Genomic DNA, 8294 nt, shown 5'->3' on the forward strand with positions numbered 1-8294 from the left:
CCCATCGTCTTTCCTCCAAAGATCTACTCACTTCCCATAAGACTCAAGAAAACAAAAATCTTGGAAGTGTGATTTTTGGTTCAATACAACTAACAAAATTATGTATATTCGTTTTTGTTTTTATTATAATTGTTATTGTTTTTTATTTAGAGTATATTTTATTTTTATTTTAAAGGGGATATAGCCAACTCCACATTGAGCAGGTAAGAAATCACATATCACTCTCATAATGGACTTTAGAATGTGACAAAATCATGATTCATTAATAATCATGATACTTTAAAACTTCATATTTAAATTTACTTAATAATCATATAAAGAGTTAATACTCATAATAAACTTTTTATATTTATAAAATCTATACTATTCACATCACACTAAAAAAGGAAAAATATATATATATATATAATATATATGAAAGAAAATATTATATATATATAATTTTAATGAAATTAAAATATGAATAATTTTATATATAGAAATGTGAAATTTATATAGTATAAATAGTATTAATAAAAATATTTTTATATTTATATAAAAAGAAATGAAATTTATATTTAATATAACTAATATTATTAAAAATCACTACAAAGACAAATATATATGAAGTGTAAATCTATTAAATTTCTAAAAAATCAAATCTTTAAATTTTTAATTTATATCTGAAGTGTAAATCTATTAAATTTCTAAAAAATTTCTAAAGTATCAAATCTTATAATTTTCTTGAAATTTAAAATTCAAAAAAACAAATATATCTTTTTCCTATATTTAATAAATTTATATCAATTATAAAAAAAAATTATAATATTATTATAAACTTACCAATAGGCTTTAGTAGAGAAACAAATCGATATGTCATTATACGCATGCACCAGAAACGAAGTACTGAACCAAAAAAACATTTTCCCGAAATGATGCTCCCGTACGAATTTGATATAATGAAAAGGCTAACAAATAATGCTTGGAATTTAATATGGGATGCGATGAATGGTCCATTTCATTAGTGAAAGCACATTGGTTATAAGTTCATGATTTGTATTTACTATTATTGTCATAAATGGTGTATATATTCTCACACAATATATTGAATACGATTTTATGTATGATGTGTTTACCATGATTTAATAGGAATACCATAATTTGTATGTTAATTAATGCATTATATTTTAAAAAATATTTTTTTCCTTAAATGTATTTTGATTCAGTGGTGTATTAAGAGGCAGAACAACGAATCTTATATAAAAGTACACAAAATTATATAATTTTATATATATATATATATTATTTTTTGTATTTTTAAATTTTTTTTTATTAGAGAAATTGATAATTAGGTTTATATCATTCTTTCGTGACATGAGGTCAATTTCGATTATTACAATTATATTTTTTAATTGAAGGTTACAGTGGTGAGACATCCAAGGAGTGTCTTAACAATGCAGACATTCATCCATTGTTCTACACTCCATGAACATTTCCCAAAGTATTTTCACTCATTATTGGTATTTTTGTTTTCTCATTTATGCCACTAGTGTGCCTTTTGAGACAATTTTTTCCTCTTTGCCTTACTATTATTACAGTTCATCCTTATTCCCGCACATTTTTCATGTTCATCAAAAACATTAATTTTGATTTGTTCCATATTCAACATTATGGAGCCTTGAGAGCTAGCATTAGCCTATGAAAGAATTTAATCGTCCAGTGCGAGCATTTTTTCTTTAGCTTCTTTTTTATCAAAAAAATTCAAATTGTTTTATTTTTCTAGTAATTTGGTTTATGGAGCCTTGAGAGCTAGCATTAGCCTATGAAAGAATTTAATCGTCCAGTGTGAGCATTTTTTCTTTAGCTTCTTTTTTATCAAAAAAAATCAAATTGTTTTATTTTTTTAGTAATTTGGTTTTTGTTATCACATCAAAATCCATTACGTGAATTTTAAATTTAGTGCATAGAGTTTGGTGCTTTAGAGAACCTATGAATCATAACAACCCACCATTGTTAAACTAGTGCACTAATTACCTGCAATTACTTTTATATGCAATGTGGAATTGATGCACATGTTATATATAGGTTCACTATAAATGTGGAACACTTCCACATATGTCCACATCATCAGTGTGCATGTATATATGTGGAGCACAACCATTTTAGAAAGGAAAACTATGGACTACCCCGAAAAAGCATATAATGTGCCAAATTACATTAAGCACTAGAAGAAAACACTAAATAATTCACAGTGCACCATGGGTGTGGAAATATTTGTGATAGGTATTTTACACACCATATTAGTGACAATAGGCAATTTTGTTATACTTAATTTTGGTGCCCATTTATGTATCATCACATTGTTGACATGGTAATGTCAACTAAACATGTATCCCTGTCAACAATATGCATCGATATACATGGAGTAATGATGTTGTGAGACAATTAAAATTTGCCTTCCTATATGGAACATATAATGCGCTAACTTGTTATCAATGTTAGTAGGCTAATCTCTCCAGTTGTTAGTGAATCACAATGAATGTATTTTTGACAACAATACATTGTTTTAATCTCAAAGCATTGATGCGTTGGAAGTTTGTATGTATAATGGGGTTCCATAGCAATAGAAGAATACCAAGGGTTTTTTTGTAAATAATTTATTTAGGGAGATTACTTATTTTACATTTTTAATATAATCATGCAATGATGTTATATTCTAGCATGTTTGTTTTGTTAATCATCTTGCAAAATACTACCATGTGCTTAGGATATGATACCACATACTCTTCGTGGGGAGATACATTCTCTCCTTCTTGAAGTTGGCCTCAAATATGTTGAGGAAGGAGAAACATTGAAGTGAAAAAATGATTTATACATCTTATTAATTATTGGCATCATGAGCACAAGGCCATCCAAATTGGGGATGAGAGTTAGTTTAACCCTTCAAAAAATTACTTGTATTTAGTTATCCGGGAGGGGGAAAGATGTTCCAATTTTGCTTCTTTACCTCATGGTGCAAGTCCTTTAACATAGTTGCATTGCATTCCCACATATTGTAGTATGATGTTGATATGGGCATTTTATGAATGACTGTAGCCATTATATCTCTTCTCAAAGATAAGCTACCACCACTCTAGTTATTCACTATTTCTTTGTACATCATAATGTTTTTCACCATTTGTTTCATTAATAAAATTGGATTTCACTATAATAGTATGCTTTCAATATTTTATTTGTGTCCTCTCCATGATATTGAAAATCCTTTCATTCAATTATCAATAGAATTTGAATTTCGTATCAATTCACTTTTGTTTTGTTTTTGTTTTTTCTTTTTTGCATGTCCTCAAAAGTCCAAGGTACAAGGAGTTGGGTGTTATACTAACCTAGTATACTAAATACTTCCCTCACTAACCCAAGTGGACTCCCATGGTCATTGAAAAGAAAGAAAGGTGATGGAGCAATAAATACTATCAAGATATTGCTTTGAGAAGCCCTTGAATGATGTAGGAATGATATGATGGAATATTTTTGTAGATTCTTCAAAGAATCCCAACAATGACAAAGGCACATGTGATATGCAAATGTTTTAGAGGAATGTCAACCTTTCAAGGTATAAATTAATTTGTATATTCCTCTATTTGAAGGAAAGATAGATTAACAACTTTGGAGAGATGATTAAATTTGCAAGAGGGTTATTTTCTTGTTCTAATCTTTGAAAAAGTTATAATAATACTTTTGCATTCCTAGATACATTTACCAATGTCAAATATGATATGCAACATGCTAAACATTTTCAACTATATGCAACAAAACCACTTGGGGGGGACTTTTTCAATGACCTCTGATGGGCCTCCAAATTAGACATAAATTAAGGCTCATCTGACCATCCTTTAGCGCATTAGATAATGTATTTTTCACTTTAATATGTTCATTAGGAAGGTTTATGGATAATTTCATATTTGTGCCTAATATTATTTATTTTTGTGGAATATTGTGAGAATATTAGGCAGATTATGAAGATTTGGAGGAGGAGGTAATTTAGGGACTTGCTCCCCACTAGATGAGGCTCAATATTAAATAATAAATCAAGAAGATATTCTGAAGTTATTGCATAGATTTTGGAGCTCTGATGATTGAGAAAATCTAGGAATGTGTTCCCTCTCATTTAATGCAGATTCCTAGTATTGGGAACCAGATCCACTACTTGAGGGATTTTGGTGGGGAAAGCTTCCTCCTTTCATGGGGAATTCTTCCTAATAATTTTGTATAAGTACCAAGTCGAATTTGCCTCTAGGGGTTGATTTTTATTAGTCTTCTTGTGGAGAGAACTAGTATTTTTGCAGCTCCACTTTCATTTCTTGCATGGATGTAATTGTATTGGTGGAAATAATGAAGATTGGTGCCATTTTCAACTTCTAAATCTTGTTCTCCTTCATAGGAATCTGAGTTTCCTTGGGCTTGGTCATCCTAGGAGCCTCAGAGCCCTTTTCTATCATTTACTTTTCTTCTTTTCACTTCTTATTCACATGCATCTCTTGTTCTTGTTTTTTCCTATTTATGCATTTAGTATTGATGATTTCTTGTTGTAGGCATAGGTTAAATGGTTGAAGTTATTTTGCAGGATCACAAGCATCATTTCATCCTTGTAACATCTTTGGAAGGTGATAGTAATCATTGAGCTACTTGGATTAGTTTGCTTATTCTCAAATCTAGATTTCTGGAAGTCCCTTATGGTAAATAACAATAAATTTCTGCTATCTTTTATAACATGCTAATGAAATTCAATCGAGTTGATTCCACTTTAATTAGATCAAAAAACATTCTATTTAATAAAAAAAATTACCCCATTGCATTTTCACTTAATTAGGTTAGGCATTTGATAAATTTACTAGCTCACTAGTTCTCGAATTTCTAGATTTTAGACTAGTAATTTTCTGTTATTTTTTAGCATGGGTTAACAGAGGTCTTTTTGAGTGATTCCACTTGGAATAGAGACCTAATACATCCTATTCAATAACAAAATTTGTCCCATCCAATTTGGATTTGATTTTCTTGGTCATTCGATGAATTATAACTTCCTGTAGTAAATCTGTAACATCCTGTAGTTTCCTGTAGTACTCTTCCAATGTGTATATACTTGCCCAGATTTGCTCAAAAAGATTGGTTTTGGTCCCTTAGGGTTGAATCATGACCCCTAGGCTCTAAATCAATGGTTGATAAAGGATAAACACCACTTAGGACTTGCCTTTTTACCCATGCAAAACATCTCAGCGATTTGGGTTAATGGACAAATTTATGAATTGGATAATACAATGATGATTTTCTTGATTGCCACATCCAATGAACTCTGTTAATGGATCTAAACTCTTTGAAATGTAATGGTTGACATTTAGTTCATGATCTTTACTTTATGCAATTAGAATATGTTTCTTTCATTGTATTTTCTTTCTTGTAATAGGTTAAGGTTTCTATTTCAAGCATTTCATTTTTTGCAATTAGTTTATGATTTAATTTCATTACATGCACTCCATTACATCATGACATCAAAGGAATGACACATTGTATGCTGCACATATAGTGTCGATACCTCTTAAGTTTGTACGAACCCCGGGTTGATAATTAAAGTTGGTAGCCTTGGGAGTTGCAGCATTCTTGTTGCAATACTGAGGCTCATCACTTTTTTGCATCGTTGCCAGGGAGGTGTCAAAGTATGCATTATTTTCTTCCCTAGTTCATTCATTTATTTTACTTTCTGCATTAACCAAAAAAAAAAAAAAATTGCATTAGGCATATTTCATTTCAAAAACAGAAAATTGCATTGCATTAGCATTCTTATTAAAAAAAATAATACTTCTCCAACACCAACCCCCCATTTGATCGCGTGGTGCAGTAAGAGCCACATCACCATTCATTTTTGTAGGATAAGAAGAAGAGGTGGTATATAAAGAAGAAGAAATGGATGGAAATGATGACAATGAAAAAGATCCTCTTGGATTTCTCATTCAAGATACTAATCTCAGTGTGCATATGAAGAACATTCCTCTATCTTTTCTTCCAAACTTTCATGGTCTAAGGTCAAAGGATCAAGCAACCTTTCTCTTTGAAATTTAAATTGTTTGTAGATCTTATGGTTACTTATTAAACACTCAAAAATTGAGATTTTTTCTAGCAACATTGAAGGATGGAGCTCTTAAATGGTTCATTAGTTTAGGGACTAATTCAATAAGGTCATGGAATGATATGCAAAATATATTTTTAGAAAAATATAAATATCGTGATCTTAAAGAAGAAATATTTAGAATGAATCAAAAAGAAGACGAGAGTCTAGATTATCTAATAGAGAGGTTCATATCTAATGTTAAGAGGGGAAAATTACATCATTTAGGATCTGACACACTAAAAACCCTCTTAGAACAATTAGAGATGAGTGGATTGATCTCCTTGATCTCATGAGTAGAGGTGATGTATACCAATTATCATTTGAAGAAATTTGTGAAAAAATGCAAACACATATCAAGAGGAAGGGCAAGAGTAAGTCAATTAGCATCAAGATCGGTAAGTCAAGCTAAACTCGGAAATTTTTTGGATACCATTAAAACATAAATTATTACCAATCTAAGTGAATAAGTAGAAATGTTAAGAATACAAAACGAGAAAAAAGAAGATGTTGATATTTGTGTTGTCCATGCAGAATCACATGATGTTAAATATTGCCCCTCATTACCAAGGTTGAAGTAATTTTACCAGGAGGACAATGGAGCAAGTCAATTTGTAATGCAGCTATGTTATGTAGCTCCAAAAGGACCATGGAAACCTATTCAACATGATGTGATGCAAGAGCTTAATTCACAATTTCAAGCTTATGCACATCCATCACAAAGTAATTGGAACACACCCTTTTCTTGGCAACCTTGGACATCTCAACCCCAAAACCAATCTCGGCAACAAGGTTGGCAAGGAACTTATGGGAGCCATCCACAATATCCTCAATATTTTCCTCAATATCCTCCATACCCAACTCCATGTTATCCCTACCATTCATCTCCACCACAACCCCAACCCCAACCACATTCATCTCAAATATTCACTCCCACTCAACTACCTGTACAACTATTTCCAGACCCACAAAATGAAGTAGCTCAGCCCACTTACAATGTTGAGGTATAACACTTCCAAACATATCCTCTTGATCACAATGGTATTCATCTCAGCTCAGGAAGAATATTACAAAAAAGATATTCTCTTGATGCCATTGAAGGACAACATGCAGAAAAAGAAGATTCAAATGAGAAGACCAAAGAACCATGGGTTGCACTTGACAAAGAGAAAACATCAGAATCAGAGATTGAGAAAGTGCCCTCATGTTTACCATAAGATCATCCATGTGTTCAAGAGAATAATATGCAAAAGGAAGAAGATTTGAATTCCATGGAAGAAGAATACATCCAAGATTATCCAAATCAGAAAATGGACTAGGGGCATCACAACTATATTGAAATATGGTTCCAACAAAGTGTTAAATTGCAGCAACACACTCTTCTTCAACAATTTATAATCTCATCTCAGTCAAAGCATTTGGTCTCTTACATTTAGGTACATGTCAAAGAATATGTTTCGATCCTACACATAATTTTATCTGTCATCTAGTTATGCAAGTGGCTCCATTGGAAGTATTCTTACACTTGAAAATGATTTTGTTTTTTCAAGTAGAGTAGGATAGGAAAAGAAATAAAAAATGAAAAATAAGATAAAAAAATAAATCTCCAGTGAAAACCTCCTTTGAGGCACCTAAGATTGGCTCATTGATTGAAAACCTCCGTGAGACAGTCAATGGGTTGGGAAAAAAAAAAAAAAATCCTAGGTGAAAACCTCCTTTGAGGCGCCTAGGAAAACCTACTGGTTGAAAAATTCATTGAGGCAGCTAGTAGGCCTATAAGAAAAAATAAAAATATTTGTTCCATGTATCTCTCTCTCATGAATGCAGGTGTTCTCCAACCTCTACAAGCAAAAAAAACAAGTTAGCCACCAAAAGAAAAGTTGATTAAAAGCCTAGTCAAAAGAAGTCAAAATTGGATTTTATCCTCCTTTGCTCAGATGCTCCAGAAGGACCAAGGCCATGCCAATCCATCACCCTCATCTATTTCCACCATCTGCTCATCATTCCCAAGCTTTTACCACTTATTTTCCTTGTTGTCCTAAAATTCTATTGGAAGCTCTTGTAGTTACTATAGGAAACAAAAGTACATAGAGCAGAAAATTATTTTTGTCATATCTTGAAAACCATGCATCTGTCTACCAAGTTGTTTCAGGGGGAG

The sequence above is a fragment of the Pinus tabuliformis genome, chromosome 2_2, assembly GCF_031772625.1.
Source record: "Pinus tabuliformis cultivar Carrire ecotype Pingquan chromosome 2_2, CPIR1, whole genome shotgun sequence".
NCBI classification, from domain to species: domain Eukaryota; kingdom Viridiplantae; phylum Streptophyta; class Pinopsida; order Pinales; family Pinaceae; genus Pinus; species Pinus tabuliformis.